The sequence below is a fragment of the Chelmon rostratus genome, chromosome 9 (genome assembly GCF_017976325.1).
Source record: "Chelmon rostratus isolate fCheRos1 chromosome 9, fCheRos1.pri, whole genome shotgun sequence".
Lineage (NCBI taxonomy): Eukaryota > Metazoa > Chordata > Actinopteri > Chaetodontiformes > Chaetodontidae > Chelmon > Chelmon rostratus.
Window position 1 is genome coordinate 4,513,308 of NC_055666.1, and position 8,677 is coordinate 4,521,984.

At 40.8% G+C, this 8,677-nt stretch overlaps 1 non-coding gene across 1 annotated transcript; it reads left to right on the top strand.

The window, feature by feature from the left end:
• The first annotated feature begins 3,407 nt into the window (after positions 1-3,407).
• On the top strand, positions 3,408-3,479 carry trnaa-ugc. Its single transcript has one exon. It is a non-coding gene; the product is annotated as a tRNA-Ala (tRNA).
• Positions 3,480-8,677: the final 5,198 nt, after the last annotated feature.

The following is an 8,677-nucleotide window of genomic DNA, read 5'->3' on the forward strand; positions in this document are numbered from 1 at the left end:
CCTCATCACTGACCATAACAACTTCCCTCTTAGGGGGACTGTAGGCTCAGAGTGGGTGGATGCTGGGGTGGAGGTGCAACTTTTGAAACGCTATATGAGCAGCAGCAGCAGCAGCATGTGAGTCGAGCATGCAGGTCAACTGTAGTACTGAGCAAGCAGCAAGCAAATTGAGGCTCGCACAGCTCTGGCAGGCCCAGAGGGAGAAACTGTTGGCAATTACCTGCATTGCTCAAAATATACTGCCACAAGAGTCACACTGCGAGAGTGACTTTGCACAACTGTTTGAGGTGGTAAATCATCTGTCTAAGTTACTGACAGTTTAGCGTAAAAAAATTATAAAATACCACAATAACATTAAAGCTAAATGCACAGCAATAGGTGCTCTTGTCAAAGTCCGACTCATGTTGCAAGGCTGTAGCTAATTCCTGAAAAATTTACTCAGAATTAAAAAAAAAAAATGGAAAAGATTTGTTCATGAAGTTTTGGAAATGATAAACCAGCATTAACTAACTTTGGGGGATCACAGAAAGAAGCTGATATCAGCATCTTAAACTGATATGGTGAACTTATCAGCAAGCATTTTATTTTTTTATAAACCCACCAGGTCCAGAGCAACACTGTTCTCTTCTGGCTAAATGAAAATGTAAGTCCAATATTCACTCTCTTTAGCTCTGTTTTTGGTCTCTTTCAACCCCTAAGGGAAATATCTGATTGTTTAGCTGCTAAATGGTCCACTATGTTCACCAGTTAGGCTGTAAGTGAATCTGTGTGCTGTTTATTAGAAGAAGTGTAGTAGTGTACAGTTGTCTGCTAAGAACAACTGTCTGAAATGATGAAGAGGAATAAGAGACAACAAACACAATAGATTTGTGCTGTAAAACCAAACTAGCTGAGAGGTGCTGCAAACACTCTGTAGAGTTCAGGTGACTCTTCAATATAGTCTTATATTTTTCCATTCATTGTTAATGGGAAAAAAAATGTAGCCACTTAGCTTGCAGTTATTGTACTGTTATCGGCCAGATTCAAGCGACCACAACAAAAGGGAGACACATCATATGAAGTTAAAGAATATTTTATTCATTCGACTTAAACCCAATTTAGACCAAATTAAAAACACCAAACTAAATATGCGCCAACATGGGGTGTGTTAGTGAGTAAGAGCAGTAGTGTGGGATGTGCATGAGTGAGGGCAGTGCTGTAAGGTGTAAAACAGAGCATAAGCATAAACTCAGGCACCATAACCAAACTAAGATGTAGTGTGCCCTTTGGAGAGCAGCAAAGAGTGAGTGAATGACTGCAGCCTAAAGGATGAGGACACTGGACACTGGGCCCCTGGGGGGGAGAGACACCTCTTAGAAACAGATACAAACTGCCTGATGACACCACAGGGCGCATCACATATTGTGATATATTTAAATGAAATCTAACATGTCTGCATAAAGTTGTCTTTTAGTCTTGATATTTTATTTCTAAGTATTTCTTGGTCTTTTCAAGATGTAATCTCTTCATTCTTTTGCAACACACAACACAACAGCACATCACCGGACCTATCCCATGACTGGCATATCACTGTTTGTTCTCCAGAGCGACACTAAAGTGATTGGTGTGAACTAATGCTTTTCATCCTTAAGCGTCATCAGGCTTTTTTCATCAGGGTTCAAATTTTGTTTTCTCTGTTTCTTTTGGACATTTTATTTTTATCTGAACCGAACAAATGTTTTCTGCTTTAATCTATTTTGCCTGAAGGCCTGTATAAACATAGGGCCTAAATAACCTTTATCAAGACAGCACTAAATAAAGAATTTTTGGATACCAATCTAAAAATATGACATTCCTTACTTCTTTAAATGTACAGTGTATTTTTGGAGCTACTATACGTGACAGTGGAGTTCTCTGACTTTTGGCATTATTAAGTGTTTGAAGATCCTGGAACCAAACCCAAGTGTAGATACCAACTAGTAAGGTCTACAATCTGACATACGTGGGTGTGTTTGAAGGAAGGCAAATCAACAAAGTTTGCTTCAGAAGACTTTGGCGATGAGGGTTTGATGTGACTGCTGTGACATAAAATGTACAGAAGATCCACTTTTCAAGAGTGAAGTTTAACTTGCTGTCTGTAAGCTAAACTCGCAGATCTGCAGGCTCAAAGGAGCAGATATGAGAAACAGACTGCTGTCATTGTGCCTCTTGATAGCTCATTCTCACCCTTTGTATTTATCTCACTCTTTTGTCTCTTCTGTCCAAAAATGATTTCCTTTAATACTGCATCTCTTTGAGGCGTCACTCTTCCCTTTAACAAAGGTCAATGGTCGGTTGCTGCGTTAGCGAGGGGAAAAAGCTGCCTGCATATGAAATCTGACAGCCAGCTGGGAATATTACTCAAACCTCTGAGGCATGCACCTTTCAAATGAAACCAGAGAGAGTTGCTGAAAGAAAAGGGAAGGTAGGAGGGAAAGCAAGAGAGGGGAGACTTTATGATGCGTTAAAATGATCCAAGGAACAGTATCCATTTATTCTCATGAAGCGACAAAACTCCCCGTTACCTTTTTTTTCCCTGTCAACCTCCTCCTCCCACTATCACCTCAGAAATCTGTTTTCTGTCTGTGTTTCTTCCTCTAAAAGAAAAAATGGTCTGTAACTCAGAACAAAAACTGACTCCACGGGGAAATAAATGATGCACTGGCGATTGCAAACATGAAGACAAAAATTGATTAGCTATTTCTTTCCATGTTGACAGAGCTGATTGTATTAACTCCACCTCGTGCTACACACGCAAATGTTTGTCACCCTTTCAATTCAGTGATATGAACAATGTGGTTTTCAAAAAGGGTGCAAAGCTGATGTTTTCTGGGAAGGATTTCATGTATGAAATTGACAATCCAACCTACACACCCACTTCCCACCTCGGCTAGCCGGCTGCCTGGAGGTTAGAAAACGGTTCTGTGAATGTCTATATGCAATTTCATGGCAATCCATCCAATAGTTGGTGTTATTGATTAGATATTTTAGTCTGGACCAAAGTGGTGGATCACCTCTAAATAAACAAAAAAACAGCCCTCAACCTCTAGCTTGATCTATTTTCCTTATTGAACTTTTTTTTAACTCTCTTACTTGAATTTCTGTGCAAGGGCAGTCTGAATCCCACTGGAGGCTTTCAGTCATTGTGTTCCCACTTTCTGATTAGCGGTGGCCTCTTGGTGAGCTTGAAACTACAGTTTATTCTACTGTTGCACTGATAAGCCCTTTTAAAAGAAAAAAGAAAAGCATATATTGGATATCGTAATATATAGCTATCAATCATTTTCTAACAGTATGTGCTCCTTTGAGAAAAATGATGTTTTATCCATATATTTTCATTCATGGTTATCGGTTTGTCTGGGACCTCTTGCAGGCTTTAATAATCATCAGGGGATGTAGCTCAGTGGTAGAGCGCATGCTTTGCATGCGTGAGGCCCCGGGTTCAATCCCTGGCATCTCCACTTTTAGGGGGCAGCTGTGGCCTAGAGGCTGGAGAAGAAGTGGTGGAGTATTCCCTCCCCCTCCATCAAGGGCTGATGTGCCCTTGAGCAAGGCACTTAACCCCCCAGTATACTCCCCGGGCGCTTGATTGCAGCTCACTGCTCCTGTGTGTGGTTCGCTGCATGTTGCGTGTGTGTGTCTCTTCAAACAGAGATGGGTGAAATGCAGAGAATAATTTCCCAGTCATGGGATCAATAAAGTAAATTAAATAAAATAATAAGTGGCTCTAATTGGTGTTTTATTTGAGGGAGAAGTGTGCCGTATTGTATTTGGAGGAAGAATGGGGCCCATTACCACAGCAAAGCATGGAGCATGGTGTGCTTATCTAACCGCCATGACTGGAGGCACACAATCTTCATTTCTACATTGCATATTCACTACTGGCATCTAGGCCTGTGGTAGCATTGTAGCAGCTAACAATAGCTAAAGCGGTGGTAGTATGATAGTATCTTAGCAGTTAGCATGGGCATCTAGCAGTTAACATTAACAGTATAGGTGAATCTAGCTCCATCTCTGGGACTCTGGGATGCCGGAGTTCACCGCCTAGCATCCTGGAGGTGTAGTGGGACTAAGTAGGCGAAACACCGTTGAAGGGAGGTTTCCACCTGATGACCCCCAGAGACGTGTTAGGAATCACTGCTCTTTTGCAGGTATAGAGGCAGATTAGGGCTCCAAGGTTCTTCACCGAGAATGAATCCTCTTTTTGAGCACAAGTATCTTGTGTTTAAATTAACTGTAATACATCGTCTGTATTTTTTCTCTGAATGACTCTTTCATTACCTTCTGCACAACTCTCACATCTTCACCTTTTGCTTTCTCTGTCTTTGTCACAGAATCTCTTGAGTCTTTGTCAAAAGATTCTCAGGGAGATCTCAAGCCCTGATCTCAATCAAGATTCTAAACCATTTACAGGTAGTTCATTGATTTTATATTGATTCTGATATTTTGTATCATTAATCTGAATCTGCAATGTAACCAGACACTGAAGTTATCATTAAAGGTAGTGAAGTGCAAAAGTACATTTGCCTTTTCCTTGTAGAGAAGTACAAGCAGGGGCGGACTTACCATTAGGCAAAACTAGGCAGTTGCCTAGGGCCCCAAGTTCCTGAGGGCCCCATAAAACTCCTCATACACTTATGGTTAATATAGTTATTACTTATTTGCACACATTAATTATGTTTTTGATTAAAATCCTTTCGCTAAAATGCCAGCAGAATGCTTATTGTATTATGTGTGTCTCGGGGCCCCCCTTCAGTCTCCACTACATTGGATCAGTCCATCTTATTGTGCATGTGCAGAAAGGATCTGGTAAGACAGCGGCAAAACGTATGAAAACAAACGGCGCGAAGAGAAGAGAAGATGAAAAGAAGTTACCCCAGCGGTGCTGAAAATAGGAGAAAAAAGGAGGAAAGCAGAAAGCTGCTCTCAAAATTCCCCAAAGTGAGTGCATTCTTCACTGCGGCAGCGGCTAACAGCAGGAACCCACAACCGGCAAGTGAAACGGTGACGTCGACACCTGTTGGGGAGGGTCCGTTGTCGACGTGTGGAGATGAACAACTAGTGAGTATCAAAACTGTCGAAGGAGTAATGCCCCCCACCCCGGCTATATTAATAAGTATTTCTTTATCCCATTGAAGACGGGAAACTTATGTGTCATTTTGTAGTCAGCTTTGAATTTCGTTTCTATTTACTACAGAGGATGAGAAATCAATTATTTAGTAGGCTTTTTTTTTTCGTGTTGAATTTCAAGGAAAACTTCAAAATCACCCAGAGGTTTTACAGGTAATTTTGGCAGCTGTTTTTAGTCCTTAATGTGCTAAGTTATGCATTCAAAATGATAGAACCTATGTAACTTAAGGAAGTTATTAACAACTACTCACTGCATTAAAATAATCCCTGTCAGTGTTATAGCTTTATATTCATTAATATTGCTTTAATGTGTTATCATTTACTGCTGTAGATGTTTAAGGTTGAGCTCATTTTAAATGAATTAATTTACTGTTAGACAGTTTAAGCAATTGTCATATATTCACTAGTCTTTCCTGTGACATGCAGCCTGTTTTAAGCCTTGTCATGATGCATTTTCCAGCTGGCCCAAGATGAGTTTTGGCTTAAGAAGTCAACCCTCAAAGGAAGACTTTAAGTTTATCACAAATGGTTGGTTTCCAATGAGCAAGAAGGGTTTGAAATATATAACCAGCAATGTAAATAATGTTCACTAGTGGAGTAGAAAGTGCAGTATTTGCTTCTGAGATACAGACAAAATTGAAGTTGCTTGAAATCCTCAAATTTCTACGTTAGCAATTGAGTAAATATTACTATTATTATTAATATTATTACAATTATTATTAATACATTTCACCACTATCAGAGAACCTACTGGTAGAAAAAGTGCGTGCGTATTCTGTTAAAATGTTTATTTTAATTGACCTGTTGTTTTGTGTGTTGTCTTCTCATTTCAGAGGGCCCCATGCCTGCCTTTGCCTTGGGCCCCAAATTTGTTAAATCCGCCCCTGAGTACAAGTATAAAATCGTAGACAATAGAAATAGTCATGTAAAGTACACTGACCTCAACATTATACTCAGGTACATTACTTGAGCACTGCACTTGTACTTAGTTGCTTTCCACCACTGCTATCCATTTTATGTAGAGGAGTGGGCCCTCCCTGATCCAATTCATATTACCTCAGTTAGCTTTCTTTGGGAAAGCATGCAGTCCAATGTATATATGAAATGATATGACCAGGCTACTCTGGAGTGTCATTATTAGTATCCATTTTGCTGTACTGTGATGGTGCTTTTACCACAACTTTCAATTCTTGTGCCTCTGCTGCTATTTCTTCTCACAACAGAAGCACCATGAACAACAAAAGAAATTACCCAGACAGATGTCTGTCATGTGAAATAAACTCTTTAAAACGTTTGCAGTGTAAGACAGTCTTACCGTATTGATTGTGCTATATTAATAACTGTTCCTCAGCTTTGGAGGTGCTAACAGTGCTGACAGCTAGCTTACAGCTACAACACACACTATACTTTGTTACACACACAAAAGGGCCAGGAGTAAAAGGCAGGACCCACAGTCCCAGGATCACGCATGCATCCAGGGTGGTGAACAAATCATCCTGTTAAGCATGCTGTATATCATTGTAAAGCTTAGAATGAGCCGTAGCCCAAAAACATTTCAAGTCAGGTTAGGTTGCAGCAAATTACCTGTGAGAAATCTGATTAGCTGCTTTTAGACACCTGCTATTTTGGGACAGTGCACACCAGGAAGCAGAGTTTGTGGCACTAAAGAGAAAAAAGAAAAACGCGGAAAAAAATGAAAGAGAAAAATAAGCACAGAACACACAGGTTTTGAGTGAACAGTCATATTAGCAATTTTACTGGTATATGTATTATTGGTCAGGGTCTTTTTGGTAGTGAAAGAAAATGTTCAAAGACCTTTCAATGCTTTAAATGTCTTGAAATGCACATGAGGCTGCAGACAGTAGCACTTATTAACAAATAATATCACATAATTGTAGCTTTTATAACTTGCTGCTAATTTTGAGACCCATATCGATATGATACAGTTGTGGAAAATGAACAACAAACTGTCAATACCAGTGTCCATACACGCTGCAGAGAAAGGGTTAAATTACGCAAAAACAGTTGCCAAGACCATCTTGCTGAGGTCAGAATATGTCAACAAACAATGACACATACTTCCAGTGATGTGAGACATTAGGAAATGGACAGGCCAATCAGAGGTCACCCTATAGTCTGCACTACTAGTCTAGAGCACGTTCAGTACTGAGGAATTTCCACTCCCGCACCATCGAGAGCATCCTGATGGGGAACACCAAAACATTTCTGCAAGGCCCTGCAAAGAGTGGTTAGTTGGGCTGTGTAAAGGATATTTACACCAGGCACTGCAAAAATAAGGCTAGGAGAAACATCAAGGACCCCAACCACCCGGATAACAACCTTCTGTCCTTGCTGTGGTCAGGAAGAAGGTACCAGGCTCCCCCATGATTCATATGTATTTATTACTCTCCTATTCTGTTTAAACTTGTTTTAATGCACACACCAGCTGCCCGTGGCATGTTGGAATTTCTTCATACAGATCTCAGACCTGACAATATTATGCTTATGCAATGTGCTCAGTCAGAAGGACCAGCCCTTCACGGAGAAGTTGATCAACTTTGGTTTGACCCTTCCAATATCCAAAAGGTTCCAGGGTCAACCATTGGCCTCCCAAAGTGCAAAGCTATAGATATGTGGGGACTGGGATGTGTCAGGGTTAAAGATGAGGAGGCAACAAGTGTTGAGCTCTAAGTTTTATGGAGGATTTTTGACATGGCCAGAAATCTGGATGATGAAATCCAGAGATACCTGAGGATGGTGGGTGGCATTCAGTATAAAGATGAGATGACATTTTTAAATCCACTTAATAAAAAGAGGATCAGTCCCAGGCAAAACTTCAGGCACAGTTTTGGTACAATTGCTCACCAGGCAGAAGATACGGACACCAGCTTATATCCAGATGCTGGCCTTGAATTTCTGATCACCTACTCATGGTAGAGCCCCTGCCCCATGTGCTTAGGCCTCCACCCCCACTCTCTTCATATCTGAAGACTTACTAGTCTTCATATCTCTCTCCAGCTGCAAAAAAAAGGCAAAAGTATGTGTAAGTGTATGTTCTTGTTTTTTAGGTTTTAAAAAAAAAAAAAAAAAAAAACTACAAAAAAGACGCCACCTTCCAAACTCTTGAGATACCAAGTGTTGCACTTCTTAACTTATTATGTACACCGTACCAACATATAGAGAAATGTGAAGCTCGACAGGCCTGCTGGTGCCGAGGTATAGTCGCTAAGCTATGAGCTGCTGTTTATCGGGTTTATCAAAAGGTCAGTTGGGATCAATCTGTCATCTACAGTGAAGCTGGCAGAGAGTCTGCAGATGACAGAGCTTCAGCTTCCACTGACACATGATAGATTAAAAGAAGCTGCTAACTCCAGAGACGGCACAGCCACTGCTGTGGCCTTTGGCAGAGCTTCAGTCACCAGAGGTACAAAGGACACACAATCAGACTTCAACAGCGCCGCTTATGATGACAAGGCTTCGGCTGTCGCTGGTTCCGCTGATAGAGCAAATGATGGTCGGTCAGCCATGA